The sequence below is a fragment of the Triticum aestivum genome, chromosome 6B (genome assembly GCF_018294505.1).
Source record: "Triticum aestivum cultivar Chinese Spring chromosome 6B, IWGSC CS RefSeq v2.1, whole genome shotgun sequence".
In the NCBI taxonomy this organism is placed as follows: domain Eukaryota; kingdom Viridiplantae; phylum Streptophyta; class Magnoliopsida; order Poales; family Poaceae; genus Triticum; species Triticum aestivum.
In genome coordinates, this window is record NC_057810.1 from 591,653,233 (window position 1) to 591,669,925 (window position 16,693).

The following is a 16,693-nucleotide window of genomic DNA, read 5'->3' on the forward strand; positions in this document are numbered from 1 at the left end:
TCTTCTCATCCAAGGGCTTAGTGAAGATATCGGCTAGCTGTTCTTCAATACGTACATGCTCAATAGAGATGTCGCCCTTCCACACATGATCACGAAGAAAATGATGATGAATCTGGATGTGCTTTGTCTTCGAGTGCTAAACTGGGTTGTGAACAATCTTGATTGCACTCTCATTGTCACAGTAGAGAGGCACATTCTTCATGTTGACACCGTAGTCCTTGAGAGTTTGCTCCATCCACAGCAATTGAGCACAACAAGAACCAGCAGCAATGTACTCAGCTTCAGCTGTAGATAGTGATACGCAATTCTGTTTCTTCGAGGACCAACAGACCAAAGATCGTCCGAGGAAATGGCATGTGCCAGATGTTGACTTGCGGTCCACATGATCACCAGCATAGTCAGAGTCTGAATATCTGATGAGATCAAAAGCCGAGCCCTTGGGGTACCATAATCCAAGTGTTGGTGTGTGAGCTAGATATCGAAGAATATGCTTCACAGCCTTATGGTGTGATTCCTTTGGTGTAGCTTGAAATCGGGCACACATGCAAACACTAAGCATAATATCTAGCCTGGATGCACATAGGTACAATAAAGAGCCAATCATGGAGCGGTATACCTTTTGATCGAAGTTGATACCATTTTCATCAGTGCATAGATGGTCACTTGTGGGCATTGGAATTTTGACCCCTTTGCAATCTTGCATGCCAAATTTCCTCAATACATCTTTGAGGTATTTCTCCTGAGATATGAAAATGCCATTGCGCTGTTGACGAATTTGAAGACCTAAAAAGAATTTCAATTCTCCCATCATAGACATTTGATATTCTTCACTCATCATATAGGCAAATTCATCACTATAACGTTGGTCAGTACAGCCAAAGATAATATCATCAACATATATTTGGCACACAAACAATTCATCATCATAAGACTTATTGAAAAGAGTTGGGTTGAGTGAATCGGGTTTGAAGCCTTTCTTCATGAGGAATTCCTTCAAAGTATCATACCACGCCCGAGGGGCCTGCTTGAGGCCATACAGGGCCTTATTGAGTCTGAAGACTTTGTCAGGATGTTTCAGATCTTCAAAACCTTGGGGTTGAGCAACATATACTTCTTCCTTAAGCTTACCATTGAGGAATGCACTTTTCACATCCATTTGATATAAAGTGATATTATGATGGTTAGCATAAGCAAGTAATATGTGAATAGCCTCAAGTCTAGCAACAGGTGCAAAAGTTTCATCGAAATCAATTCCTTCAACCTGTGTGTAGCCCTGAGCTACAAGCCATGCCTTATTCCTCACCACAAGGCTATTTTCATCTTGCTTGTTGTGGTAGATCCACTTTGTGCCAATGATGTTGTGCTTGCGAGGATCTGGACGATTGACTAGTTCCCAGACGTTGTTGAGCTCGAACTGATGTAATTCTTCTTGCATAGCTTGAATACACTCAGGCTCTAGAAATGCTTCATCTACCTTAGTGGGCTCTGTGATAGAGACAAAAGCAAAGTGCCCACAAAAGTTAGACAAATGTGAAGCTTTTGAGCGTGTGAGAGGACCTGGTGCTTCAATGCCATCGATGATTCTCTCAATTTGCACTTCGTTTGCAACACGAGGATGAGCGGGTTGTCGTCGAGGAATTTGATCCGCATTTTCTTTAGGACCATTTTCCTCAGCACCATTTTCTTCAGGTGCTCCAGCTCGATGTTCTTCACATTCTGGAATGAATTTGTCAGCAGATTCTTCGGTAGGAATGATATCCTCAGTAGCCTTGAACTTGATAGATTCCTCAGGTGCTGGTTCATCTATCATAGAAGGTAGGTGATCTCTTTGTGAGCCATTATTTTCATCGAACCGCATATCTACAGTTTCAACAACTTTGTGAAGAACAATGTTGAAGACTCTGTAGGTGTGCGAGTCCTTTCCGTAACCAAGCATAAAACCCTCATGTGCTTCCGGTGAAAATTTAGAACTATGATGAGGATCTCGAATCCAACATTTTGCACCGAAGACTTTGAAATAACTCACATTGGGCTTTTTGTCAGTGAGGAGTTCATATGCAATCTTCTTGAAGAATTTGTGAAGATATACTCTGTTGATGACGTGGCATGCAGTATCAATTGCATCAATCCAGAAACGACGAGGCGTCTTGTGTTCATCAAGCATAGTGCGAGCCATCTCAGCAAGAGTTCTGTTCTTGCGCTCCACGACGCCATTCTGATGAGGAGTATAAGGAGCAGAAAACTCATGAGTAACACCAAGTTCATCAAGATAGCCATCAAGACCGGAATTCTTGAACTCGGTCCCATTGTCACTTCTGATGTGCTTGATCTTCACACCAAAGTTGGTTGAAGCCCTCAAGGAAAATCATTTGAAGACTTCTTGCACCTCATGTTTGTAAGTGACAATGTGTACCCATGTGTAACGAGAATAATCATCAACAATAACAAAGCCATATTGAGATGCATCATTGAGAATTGCAGAATAATGATTAGGACCAAAGAGATCCATGTGAAGCAATTCAAATGGTCGAGTGGTAGTCATGATAGTCTTTGTTGGATGTTTGGCCTTGGTCATCTTTCCAGCTTCACAGGCTCCGCATAAATGATCCTTGAGGAGTTTGACATTCTCAATGCCAATGACATGCTTCTTCTTTGCAAGCATGTGCAGATTCCTCATGCCAGCATGACCAAGTCGTCGATGCCATAGCCAGCCTTCTGAAGCTTTTGCAAGTAGGCATACGGCCGATTGTGGTCCTGTAGAGAAATCAACAATGTACAAGTGTCCTCTCCTAAAGCCTTCGAAGACTTTGGAATTGTCAGCTTCCAAGATCACAACACAATGATATTTGCCAAAGACAACAACCATATCGATATCACAAAGCATTGAGACAGACATGAGGTTGTATCCTAAGGACTCGACAAGCATGACTTTGTCCATGTGTCGATCCTTTGAGATCACAACCTTACCTAGACCCAATACCTGACTTTTGCCTTTGTCAGCGAAGATGATATGCTTCAGATGCGATGGTGATAAGGGAGCATCCATCAATAGATTCTTGTCACCAGTCATGTGATTCGTACATCCACTATCGAGGACCCACTCATTGGCTTTGGGTTGATCATCCTGCAGATGAATTAGTGCAACTTACGAACTCATATACTTCATTAGTGAAGAATATGACATCAATATCATCAGCTCAATTTCATCAGGTAGTAAAACAGATAAAACAGTATGAGGACGTGAGAAATGAAAGTTCATTTCTTCATGATTAGCCTATGTCCTTTCAAGCAACTTTCAGGTCTCCAGCAAATTCTTCAGACGTTTCAAGTACGTCTGGAGACCTGACCCTGTATAAGAGATTAGTTCCTTTTCTTCACCACCCACATCTGAAGGGGTGGAAAAGAATTCATCACTTTGCGAGCTCCATATGAGAAAGGTGGCATAGAAGCCATTCCATTTCGTTTCACATAAGAGGAGTTAGGATAAGAAAATGAATAAGCAGAGAAATTCTTCGAGGACTTATGGACATAATGGTTAGAAGAATAATGCTCATATTCATAGCCCTTAGCTCTTTCCTGCGAAACAGAGGAGTTAGCACGATGATGATCATATGAGGACTTTGATCCTTTTGAGGAATTTGATCCACATGAGGAATTTTGTCCGTATGAGGAGTTGGATCCATATGAAGAATTTGGTTCATATGAAGAATTTGATCTGGGGTTCCTATTCTTCACAGGTGGTGTCATGAGGACATTCACCTGAAGACTTTCAAGGCACCTCTTGGGAACCCAGATTTTCTTCATAGGAGAACCGTTCCTGCAGTTAGTGCCAACATATCTAGCAAATACTTCACCATTCTGATTTTTGAACAGTTTATAGTTGGAGTCAAATGACTTATCAGAAGAATGAGGAGATTCACATGTAAAGCCAGATAAATTGGATTGATCAACTGGAGGTCCCTTTGCAGCAACCCATGAGGTTTTGGGGTACTGCTCGGGCTTCCAATATGTTCCATCAGCATTGAGTTTCCTCTCAAAGGCAATACCCTATTTCCTAGGGTTCCTGTTGAGGATCTGCTTTTTAAGCACATCACAAAGAATTAGATGCCCTTTGAGGCTTTTGTACATGCCTGTCATGTACAATTCCTTCAGCCCTGCATCATCAGTCATACTAGCAATGTCATCAGATGAGGAATTAGTGATAGCAGAGACAGATGAAGAATTTGTAGCATTAGAAGCATTTGAAAATTCAGGTGAAGAATTAGCAGTTTCACGTTCAATGCACTTCAAACATGGAGGAACAAATTCTTCCTTTGTAGCGCTGATTTGTTGAGAAAGTAATGAATCACACTCCTTCTGAAGATCTTCATAACTCACTCTTAGCTTCTCAAGATCTTGCTTTCTTTGAAGAAATTCATAAGAAAGCTTCTCGTGATCAGACAAGAGAGTGTTATGATGACCTTGAAGGTTGTCAAACTTAGACTGAAGTATCTGAAGATTTTCAGTCAAGGTTTGAGAGCGATCCATATCTTCACCCAACATATCATCACTCTTGTCTAGCATGTTTTGAACCTTTTCAATAGCCTTTTGTTGTTTCACAACAATCTTAGCAAGTTTAGAGTAGCTAGGCTTGAGGTTCTCATCAGATTCATCCTCACTAGATTCAGAGGAGGGGTATTTAGTTACCTTGGCACCCTTTGCCATGAAGCAATAGGTGGGAGCGTAGTCATCATTGCCTTCATCAGCCTTGTTGGTGATACCATTTTCTTCAGAGCTGAAGATACACTTGCTGACGAATGCAGTAGCAAGAGCTAGGCTTGCCACACCAGACTCGGACTCCTCGGATGCCTCCTCTTCCTCATGTTCCTCAGATTCAGCCTCAGAGTCCATTTCCTTGCCAATGAATGCCCGAGCCTTCTTGGAGCTGCTCTTCTTGCGAGATGAAGATTTTGAGGATTTTGATGATGAAGACTTTGAAGATTTCTTCTTCTTCTTGGCATCATCAGAACTATAATCCTTGTACTTCTTCTTCTTTAATTCCTTATCCCGCTGAGGACAATCTTGAATGTAGTGACCAGGTTTCTTGCATTTGTGGCATAGCCTCTTCTTGTAGTCACTGGATGAGGAATCATTACTCCTTGAGGATTTGCCAAAGCGACCACGTCTGGAGAACTTCTGAAATTTCTTCACGAGCAGTGCTAGTTCCTGGCTCAGTTCATCAGGATCGCCAAGGCTGCTGCCAGAGTATTCATCTTCAGACTCAGTGACTGCCTTGGCTTTCAGAGCACATGGTTTGCCATAGCTCGAACCATAGAGATCTCTCTTCTCAGCAAGCTGGAACTCATGAGTGTTTAGCCTCTCGAGGATATCAGCGGGATCAAGTGACTTGTAATCAGCATGCTCTTGAATCATCAGTGCCAGAGTATCAAATGAAGAATCAACACTACAAAAAAAATACACTTCCGTGATGATACGTGTTTGTCACAGTAGGTCGCGTTTTTTGTCATGCATGTACATCCATGACGATTTTATGACAAAATCAAGATAGTCATACTTGTGTTGTCGTAGAAGTGTTCCATTACATTACCAAAATTATCATCACGGAAGTGTCCACTTCCATGACGATAAATCGCGCGTCACATAAGTGCTTTCATCAAGGGTGACCGACATGTGGCATCCACCGTAACGGAACACCGTTAAGCTATCGGGTCGGGTTTTGGATCCGATAACCCGTTAACAGCCCTGACCAATGGGGATTTTCCACGTGTAAAATCATCATTGGCTGGAGGAAACACATGTCGACTCACCGTTGGGACAAATGTCATCCGCTCATTGGACCGAAGGCGCCTATGATACGGCAACATGTGGCACGGCCCAACAGAGGCCCATTCCTGTGAAAAGGCCGTCCCGTTTGACTTAGTCAAAAGGTGGCGGGCCGGCCCACGGAAAGCCTGTTAACGGCATGTTCGCATATAGCCCATTTATAGCCCGCTAACCCAGGGCCCGTTACGCCCTATCCGAATTAGGACCAGTAGCGTCATCTGGGCCGTCCAATATGATTCCAGCCCATTTAACTTCCGGCCCTTGTGTGGCCCATGACTTCTTTCGGCCCATATGAGGCCCTTTGTAACTCTTGGCCCATTAACGGCGCGTGGTGAAACTGGCCCGTAATGAACAGTGTATCACTTTATACCATTAATAGCCCGTTATTCCATTGGGCCGTTTCCAGCCCAAGTTATCTTTCGGCCTTCTCAGGGCCCATTGATTCTTGGGCTCATTTGCAGCATTCGGTTACATATGGCCCGTTAGTGTCATTTTCTGCTTGTGGGCCAAATTCAGCCCATCGTTACAGTCAGCCCGTTTGCGGACCGTTAATACGTTGGGCCGTTTTCATGTCAAAAAACCCATTGAGCTATTTTCATAGAGTTATCAAATACGGCCTATTAACGGCCCGTTATGGTCCACGAATAGTACGGCCCATGATTGGCGAAATGATGATACGCCCCGTAGAAGGCCCATGGATCCTACGGCCCATATGAGGCCCATGGATAGTACGACCCGTAGAAGGCCCATGGATCGTACGGCCCGTAGAAGGCCCATGGACCCTAAGGCCCATATAGAAGGCCGATGGATCCTACGACCCATATAGAAGGCCAATGGATCCTACGGCCAGAAGAAGGCCCATGGATCATACGGCTTGCAGGAGGCCCATGGTTACAACAGTCTGTGTGTTGCCATGATTATTTTGGCCTAGTTACCAAAAATAGGCTATTGTGGCCACTAGAAAAACACAGAAAAAAAACTGCAGTGACTACAAGCAAACAACTAAACAAGACAATAAGGAAATAAATAAGCAAGCAATTAACACTAGCCTATTACTGCTATTACACATATTACATCCACTGGGCATCAAAGTTTGCCACTAGTGCAAATATAGGGAACAAAGCAGCACATTACATACACTGGCCATCAAAATTGGCCACCAGTGCAAATAAACGCGGCAGCAAAACAAGAGCATAACTGAAACAACTACAGAAGAGCTCAAGAAACGTTATCCTGGGTATCCACCATGCTGGCAATAAGCTTAGCAAGCTGATTAGCTTTGTCCTGTTTGGCGCTAAAATCCTCCAACGCTTGTTGTTGCACCAAAAAGTATGCATCTGAATGCTCCAGGGACTTCCGCAGTCCTTCCGCTTCTTGTCGCAGCACAGCTGATCGATGTCTTTCAGCTTGTAGTTGAGACTCAAGAAACCGAACTAATTCAGACAGTGAGTTTGAATAGCTTGTGCAAGTGGTAGTGGCCAGTAACTCGAACACTAAACCAAGACAGGACTTTGGGGTTGTCTCACTGTCTTCAAGATAGTCTTCCTTAGCTGTTTTATCAGCTTTGTTGGAGACCAACAAGGATGTGTCACTATCATGAACCTTATCTGCATTACTTCCTTTACCATTGCTTAATAAGGCACTCTTCCCCAATATTCTGTCAGCATTCTAAAAGAAGAAACAAGCAGACACGTAACAAGTTTAGCATGTACTAGTATATGAAACTCATTTCAGTGAACCAGTTCATTAGTAAGGTGGACAGGATTAAACTACCAAGTCTTCTATTGCCAAGTACTAGTACATAATAAAAGCATCAAACAAACCTATATCTATGTCCTATGGTCACTGCATTGTCTTGCCAAATCAAAATAGAGACACGGTTCAAATCATATCAGTTCAAGACAAAGCAGCAGTGAAAGAATACAAAGCGTGGGAAACTACACGGCACAACAAGATTTCAGATGGGTACCACGGGTCTACATGTATAACAACACTATTGGCTCTGTTGTGATTCTAGTAATGTGCATGATATGAAAGTCAACTGTATACACAATTGAAATTGAAATCAACAGAGCTATTGATAAGAGCAAACCTGTTAAAGAAACATGCGTGAACATACCTGCTGTGCCATTGGAGTTTCGATTTGATCCTTCAATTTAAAAATAAGTTTGTATGAGTAAATACAGTGATACAAGAGCAAAGCAATCATAGTTAAAAAAGGCGCGCCTAAGCAAGCGCTTAAGCGCGCCTAGGCTCTAGGCATTGGCAAAATGCATTGCGCATAACTACGCTTAATCTGTGCATAACTGCGCATAAGCATGCACTTTGGTCAGTAAAGTGCAAGGCGGTGGCAAAATGCACAATTAACGCCTAGCGCTTTTTTGAACTATGATAGCAATGGAATCTTAAATTAGAACAGTTGTTCTTCAGGTTTAGGCACTTGTTCTACATGAACAGAGTACAGTAAGACGCAAGAATATAATACTTAAAAATAGAAAATGAGCTCATAGACCTTACCACATTCTTGGTTCGGGACCAGTACAGAACAAGGCATTCCCAGTCATCGTCCAGTAAATGTGTCTCAGGAGAACGTAAGGGAATTTGATGAGTTTCTTTGCCGGTGAAGTACGTTTTCTTCAGGTAATTCCGATACTGCCACCAAGCATTCTTGAAGATAGCAGAGGTATTAGCACAGGTTACCTCATCCTAAGTTTCCAAATCAGTCCTTCTCTATAGAGAAAAATGGGAAAATTTGTTGTATTATAACCATCATGGAGGTAGGATGTATGGGACGAATCAAAGTAATTGCCATGAATAACATTACTTACACATAACTCCTGGACAAACACCTGCAACCGGCATTTTTCTTCATCTTCAGTATAATATTTCCAAGATGGGAAGATACGCACATACAATTTAACAACATCAAATGCGATAGATGCTAAACTACGACTAGCTGGTTGTGCTTCCTCCACAGGAATAGGCATACTAACTGGTGGAGTTGGGGTTCACCGTGATAGTACTGGCCCTTTGGGCATTGGAGCTGCCTTACTAACTGCTCTTGTTTGGGAGCTATGTGGTGGAGATGGTGCTGTGTCAACACGAACTGGATTACTATCGGCTGGGGTTGGGGTTAGATTGGGTGAAGTTGGTTCTCTGTCCATCGCAGTAGGGGTACAATCTGCGAGAGTTTGGGTTATGTGTGGTAGGGATGGTTCTTGTGCATGTACAACCGGGGTGCTATCTCCACCAAGAGGTAGCACTGTTTTATTTGAAGATCATGTTTTTAGTCCGCTAGATACTAGCATCACCCGCTCCAATTCAAATGGCTGATAAACAGGAAACATAGTTGAATGTACATACATTGTATGAGAGACAGATGCAATAGATAGTGTGGAAAAAAGAGGGCATGAAATAGTTGACATGTATATTGTTTAACTAAAATGGGTAGCATGACATAATTTCACATATATCATGTCTATCTAAACTGGATAGCATAGCATAACATAATTCAAAGATATGATGAATAACTAAACAGGATCGCATGACATAATTCACCTACATGTTATCTAAGTAATCAGGATCGCATCATTTAATTCACATATGTGATTTATATGCTAAACAGAGGGCATTCGATATGATGTCTGAACTAAGAACATGGTGTTGAATATTGTGTATATGATGTCTAAACTATGCAATGCAAGATGCATGATATGAGCAGTATAATCGTGCCAAGTTAGAGCATACACCTCAGTGGGGGAATAGGACTGGTCATCTGTCTCTGAATCCATCTCTGAGGAGCTATCGGGACCCAACAAGAGATCTGCTTTGATAGGTAGCACTGTCTGCTCTGAAGGCCTTGTTTTCACTCCAGATTTTTCCATCTCCCACCCAAATGGCTGATTCACAGGAAGAGTAGTTTAATGTACAAACATTGTCGACAAATGGAAATGTAATGAAGAAAAGGATGGGCAAGATATCATTCAAATATATGATGCCTGGTTAAACAGGATGGCATTGCACATTTCACATATATTATGGCTGGCTAAAAGACATGAGATTGCATAATTCCCATATATGATATAGAAACTAAACAGGTGGCATTACAGAACATGTCTAAACTAAGCAGATGACATATATGATGTCAAAAGTAGGCACTGCAAGGCAACATATGCATGATATGACTAACATCATCATGCCAAGGTAGAGCAAACACCTTGGGGGTAAATAGAAGTGGTCAGCGGTGTCTGAATCCGCCTCAGAACAGATATCTTCCTCTGGATTACAATCTGGAGAGGGGTGGGGAGGGTTTGCCATTGAACCCACCATGGAGCGATGTCTGCATGACATTGTATTGCCGCGCAAAACTCTTCTCTTTTGCTCTACATGTTCAGCATGACTATGTACAATATCTGACATGCATACGAAAAAAATATGGTGAGATTATGTAAGGAGAGCATGCAGAAATTTAGAGTGATGGTAACAACCAGTGGATCGAAGTTTTTGTGTTGAACCAAAATAGCCCTAATGGATCGACGTGAATGTATAGTAATAAGTGATGCAACAAGTGTACAACCTCTTTGCCATAGCCGTGTCGACATCAGCATCATTGGGTTGGTCGCTGAAGCAGTTGAGGCAGAGGTGGCTGTCGTAGGTGTGGAGGAAGATCTGAGGAATCTGTAGACGGCGTCCAGGGCACTGCTCTGTTGTGATGGATCGTTCTGTCGTTGGAGCAGCTCCGGTGAGCTGTAAAACGTCAAGGCTGAAGCAGCACAAGACAGACATCGTCAATCTCAAGTGGGATTCTAATAGCATCTCCAATAGATGATGTAAAATGGATGTAAAATTAACATCACCAAAAACCACAGATGAGGTAAAAAAACTATTGACTCTGAACTTAACTGTCGAAACTGGAATTTACTATGGAATCTGAATGCTATTATCGAAAATGAACGCAATGGTAGCAGAGAGGCACTTGACATGTAGTTTAGGGAGGGCCTGCAGTTCATCTTCAACCTGCACCCCCCTGAGCCGCCAGCCACCACCGGCCGAACCGCTGGCCCCAGCGCCGCCTCGCCGCCCCGAAACAACTCACCACCGCCGCCTCGGCCCGCCCTCTAGGCCCCCCGCCCCCACCCTGAACCCTAAGGTAGATAGTGGGGTACCTCTTCGGCGAGCCCCCGTCCCCGCTGCAGGTGGTTCTTCCTTAACTCCGGCGAGCCCCCCCCCCCCAACCCCTAAAAATCGACTGACCCAAAAGTCGATTCAGTTGACTGACGTGTGGCTTAATCGGAGCAGACCAGCAGCACGAGCAAGGGGGCGAGCAGCAGCAGCAGCTGGGCGAGCGAGCAAGCGAGCGAGAGCCAGAACAGCAGCAGCAGCGCGAGCGAGCGAGCGAGAGCCAGAGCAGCAGCAGATCCGGCTGGTATGGCCACCGCCACCGAAGGGGCCTCGCACTGGGGGAGAGCCGCCGTGGAGATGTCGCCCGTGGAGTGGGCTTCAAGGTAGCCGCTCCATGGGGGTGCGGGATGGAGCACCGTCGGCGCCGGGAGGTCGAGTTAAGGAGAAGGTGCGATGCGATGAGTGTACAACCTCTTTGGTGGCGCCGAGTAGGCCTCGGCTTCGTCCGAGGAGTCGGTGAGGATGCTGCGGTTCCGATGGAGCAGGTTAAGGCGGCGCTGTGGGGATGGAGCAGCCGCGATAGACGAGGCGATCATCGGAGCAGCTCCTTGGAGGTGGAGGACGGGGCGGCTGAACCAGCGGGACGGCGAGATGGATGACGGATCCTCATCCGGGGAGGTGGACGAGGGACGTCGAGCTGTTGCGGTGGACGACGTCGTCGGGGAAGAGGCTCCGCCTGGGCAGCGGTGACGTGGCAGACGGAGGAGGGTGGGTTTTCGCGGCTGGAGCAGACAGGTTATGGCGGCCTGGGATTTCGAATGGTGAAAAGGGGGCGATGGGAGGGGGTGAAGCATGACTTAGGGACACGCTTGTCCAAAATTTAGGGTGTGTTACAAAAGTACCCCCCCCCCCACCGATTTGAACTAGCGGCCCTTTCGGCTCAGGGTTAGAAGGGGATTTCGCGTGTTGGGATTTGGCAGCTGGAGGGAGTTTTCACGCGCGTTGTAATTTCGGGATAGCAAGGCGCGGGTTGTGAAGGCGCCAGTTTTGAGAGCATGATATCTGAATTTTCAGGATATAACAAGACGCGGGTTGAATTTTAGGGACAAGCCGAACGTGTAGTAATATTGTACTTGTACATACCAAATCAATTCGCACTTCCCTCAACCAAAAAGAAAACGAAAAAAATAAAACTATTCACACCACACAAAGAGAGAGTCTTGCCCTGTTTTACTATACAAATGCTATTCAAAGCTACTCCCTCCTTCCATCTTTATAGGGCCTAATGCGTTTTTCAATGCTAACTTTGACCAAATTTTAGAGCAATGATATATGACATGCAACTTACACAAAGCACACCGTTAAATTCGTATGTGAAAGGTTCTTTCAATGATATAATTTTCACATTGTGCGTGTCATGTACTATTAATCTTGTCAATAGTCAAAGGCGGTCTTAAAAATCTCATTACGCCCTATATAGATGGAAGGAGGGAGTATGAATCCATGTTATGTCCGATTAAATTTTTTCGCTTGCTGTATAATGCATGTAACCTACTCATACCAACATTTTAGTGCGTTCCAAATTTCTATACTACCGCTGCAATTCTAACTAAATTTGAATTCGTTTCTCTATTTCAATAAGAATCTACAATCATGATTGTTGCCAACTTCAACCATCATAGTTTCCTTGCTATCCACCAGATATAAATCGGACGGCCTATAATGCAGGATGGCAGGCACACCATCATCAACAACTCCGTTTTTTATAAGAGTAGAGATAAAATATATTAAATGTAGTATAACATGTTCATAACCACACCATGTGTATCATCGTTATATATATTCACACATGCGTCGGTTTAAAACACTATGATAAATTCTTCAAATATCCGAATTTGCTTTTTATAATGAAGTATATATGATCTCTGTTCGTCTTTTACACCCACACAACCCTCTTATCTTTGTAGGTAGTGCTAACTTTCTCTTGTGCATGCGCACGCCCGCATCCCTCTCACCCTCCCTCAGCATTCTCTAGCTCCATCGCGCAAATTCGTCTTTTCACTTTAGGTCGTTCACCCATGGTGTGTGTAGGCCCCCCAGTTCCTTCTTTACGGCACACATCGATCAATATGCCTCTCTAGCCAGGTGTGCCTAGCACAAACACAAGCTTCCCCTCTTCTCTTGCCACCGTCCATGCCTCACTCCCACCACTCTTTTCATCGTTCTCGTACTCACACACTCCTTCCCCCTCGATATAGTATGCCTCTCGTACCACCTCCTACATGCATCCCTCTCTCTCTATCCTTCTCCTCGTGCCTCATTTGCTTCTAACACACACATGCATGTATACCGATCGATCTCCCAACATATACCTAGATCGACTTTAACTACCCCCCCATCGATCGACGTACCTCACAAGTTATGTCTCTCCTTTCTCTAACAAAGGGCGGTTGATCTTCCTATGTAGTTATGTCTGCTTACCACAGCCACATCGTCCCCCCTCATCATTCGTGCATGCCTCCTGACCCGTCTCTCACACGCACGTGCACAGACAACAAGCAGCCATCTCCTCTCTTATTGATATTGTGGGTGTGCCCTCCGTTTGTCTAGCAAGCCTATACCACCATTTGTTAGAAGCAACTCCACTACCACCCCCTCCAACACTCTAGCTCTTTCTCTCTCCCAACCTTATTCCTCTCCTGCACATATGCATGGATGCCAATCGATCTCCCTTAATACATGAGGCAGATCGATCTCCTTAGTACATGAGGTAGGCCTCTCTCCTCCTCCACACATATGAAGGAAATATGCCCTAGAGGCAATAATAAAGTTATTATTTATTTCCTTATATCATGATAAATGTTTATTATTCATGCTAGAATTGTATTAACCGGAAACATAATACATGTGTGAATACATAGACAAACATAGTGTCACTAGTATGCCTCTACTTGACTAGCTCGTTTATCAAAGATGGTTATGTTTCCTAACCATGGACAAAAGAGTTGTCATTTGATTAACGGGATCACATCATTAGGAGAATGATGTGATTGAGTTGACCCATTCCGTTAGCTTAGCACTTGATCGTTTAGTATGTTGTTGTTGCTTTCTTCATGACTTATACATATTCCTGTAACTATGAGATTATGCAACTCCCGTTTACCGGAGGAACACTTTGGGTGCTACCAAACGTCACAACGTAACTAGGTGATTATAAAGGAGTACTACAGGTGTCTCCAAAGGTACATGTTGGGTTGGCGTATTTCGAGATTAGGTTTTGTCACTCCGATTGTCGGAGAGGTATCTCTGGGCCCTCTCGGTAATGCACATCACTATAAGCCTTGCAAGCAATGTAGCTAATGAATTAGTTACGGAATGATGCATTATGTAACGAGTAAAGAGACTTGCCAGTAACGAGATTGAACTAGGTATTGGATACCGACGATCGAATCTCGGGCAAGTAACATACCGATGACAAAGGGAATAACGTATGTTGTTATGCGGTTTGACCGATAAAGATCTTCACAGAATATGTAGGAGCCAATATGAGCATCTAGGTTCCGCTATTGGTTATTGACCGAGATTAGTTCTAGGTCATGTCTACATTGTTCTCGAACCCGTAGGGTCCGCACGCTTAAGGTTTCGATGATAATTATATTATGAGTTTATGAGTTTTGATGTACCGAAGGAGTTCGGAGTCCCGGATGAGATCGGGGACATGACGAGGAGTCTCGAAATGGTCGAGACGTAAAGATCAATATATTGGACGACTATATTCGGACTTCGGAAAGGTTCCGAGTGATTCGGGTATTTTTCGGAGTACCGGAGAGTTACGGGAATTCGCCGGGGAGTATATGGGCCTTATTGGGCCATACGGGAATAGAGGAGAGAGGCCAAAAGGAAGGAGGCCTGCGCACCCCCTCTGGTCCGAATTGGACAAGGGGGGCAGCCCACTTTTCCTTCTCCCTCTCCTCCTCTTTCCTTCTCCAACAAGGAAAGGAGGAGTCCTACTCCTCCTCTTTCCTTCTCCAACAAGGAAAGGAGGAGTCCTACTCACGGTGGGAGTAGGACTCCCCCCTTGGTGCGCCTCCTCCATAGGCCGGCCACCTCCCCCCTTGCTCCTATATATATGGGGGCAGGGGGGCACCCCAAAGACAGAACAACAATTGATCCTTGAGATCTATTAGCCGTGTGCGGTGCCCCCCTCCACCATAGTCCTCCTCGATAATATTGTAGCGGTGCTTATGCGAAGCCCTGCGACGGTAGAACATCAAGATCGTCACCACGCCGTCGTGCTGACGGAACTCTCCCTCGACACTCGGCTGGATCGGAGTTCGAGGGACGTCATCAAGCTGAACGTGTGCTAGAACTCGGAGGTGCCGTAGTTTCGGTGCTTGATCGGTCGGGCCGTGAAGACGTACGACTACATCAACCGCGTTGTTCTAACGCTTCCGCTTTCGGTCTACAAGGGTATGTAGATTACACTCTCCCCTCTCGTTGCTATACATCACCATGATCTTGCGTGTGCGTAGGAAATTTTTGAAATTACTACGTTCCCCAACAGTGGCATCCAAGCCTAGGTTTTATGCGTTGATGTTACTTGCACGAGTAGAACACAAGTGAGTTGTGGGTGATACAAGTCATACTGCTTACCAGCATGTCATACTTTGGTTCAGCGTTATTGTTGGATGAAGCGGCCCGGACCGACATTACGCGTACACTTACGCGAGACTGGTTTTACCGCCGTGCTTCGCACACAGGTGACTAGAGGGTGTCTGTTTCTCCAACTTTAGTTGAACCGAGTGTGGCTACGCCCGGTCCTTGAGAAGGTTAAAACAGCACTAACTTGACGAACTATCGTTGTGGTTTTGATGCGTAGGTAAGAATGGTTCTTGCTCAGCCCGTAGCAGCCACGTAAAATTTGCAACAACAAAGTAGAGAATGTCTAACTTGTTTTTGTAGGGCATGTTGTGATGTGATATGGTCAAGAGTAATGAGATATAAGTTGTTGTATGAGATGATCATGTTTTGTTGAAGTTATCGGCAACTGGCAGAAGCCCTATGGTTGTCTCTTTGTTGCATAAGATGCAAGTGCCAAATAATTGATTTACTTTATCGCTATACGATAGCAATAGTTGGCGAGACGACCATGTGACGACACATTGATATAGATCAAGATGATGAAGATCATGGTGTCGTGCCGGTAACGATAGAGATCATGACAGTACTTTGGAGATGGAGATCACAAGCACAAGATGATGATGGCCATATCATATCACTTATATTGATTTCATGTGATGTTTATCTTTTATACATCTTATTTTTCTTAGTTTGACGGTAGCATTTTAAGATGATCTCTCACTAAATTATCAAAAAGTGTTCTCCCTGAGTATGCACCATTGCGAAAGTTCTTCGTGCTGAGACACCACGTGATGATCGGGTGTGATAGGCTCTACGTTCAAATACAACGGGTGCAAAACAGTTGCGCACGCGGAATACTCAGGTTAAACTTGACGAGCCTAGCATATAACAGATATGGCCTCGGAACACGGAGACCGAAAGGTCGAGCGTGAATCATATAGTAGATATGATCAACATATTGATGTTCACTGTTGAAAGTACTCCATCTCACGTGACGATCGGACATGGTGTAGTTGATATGGATCACGTAATCACTTAGAGGATTAGAGGGATGTCTATCTAAGTGGGAGTTCTTAAGTAATATGATTAATTGAACTTTAATTTATCA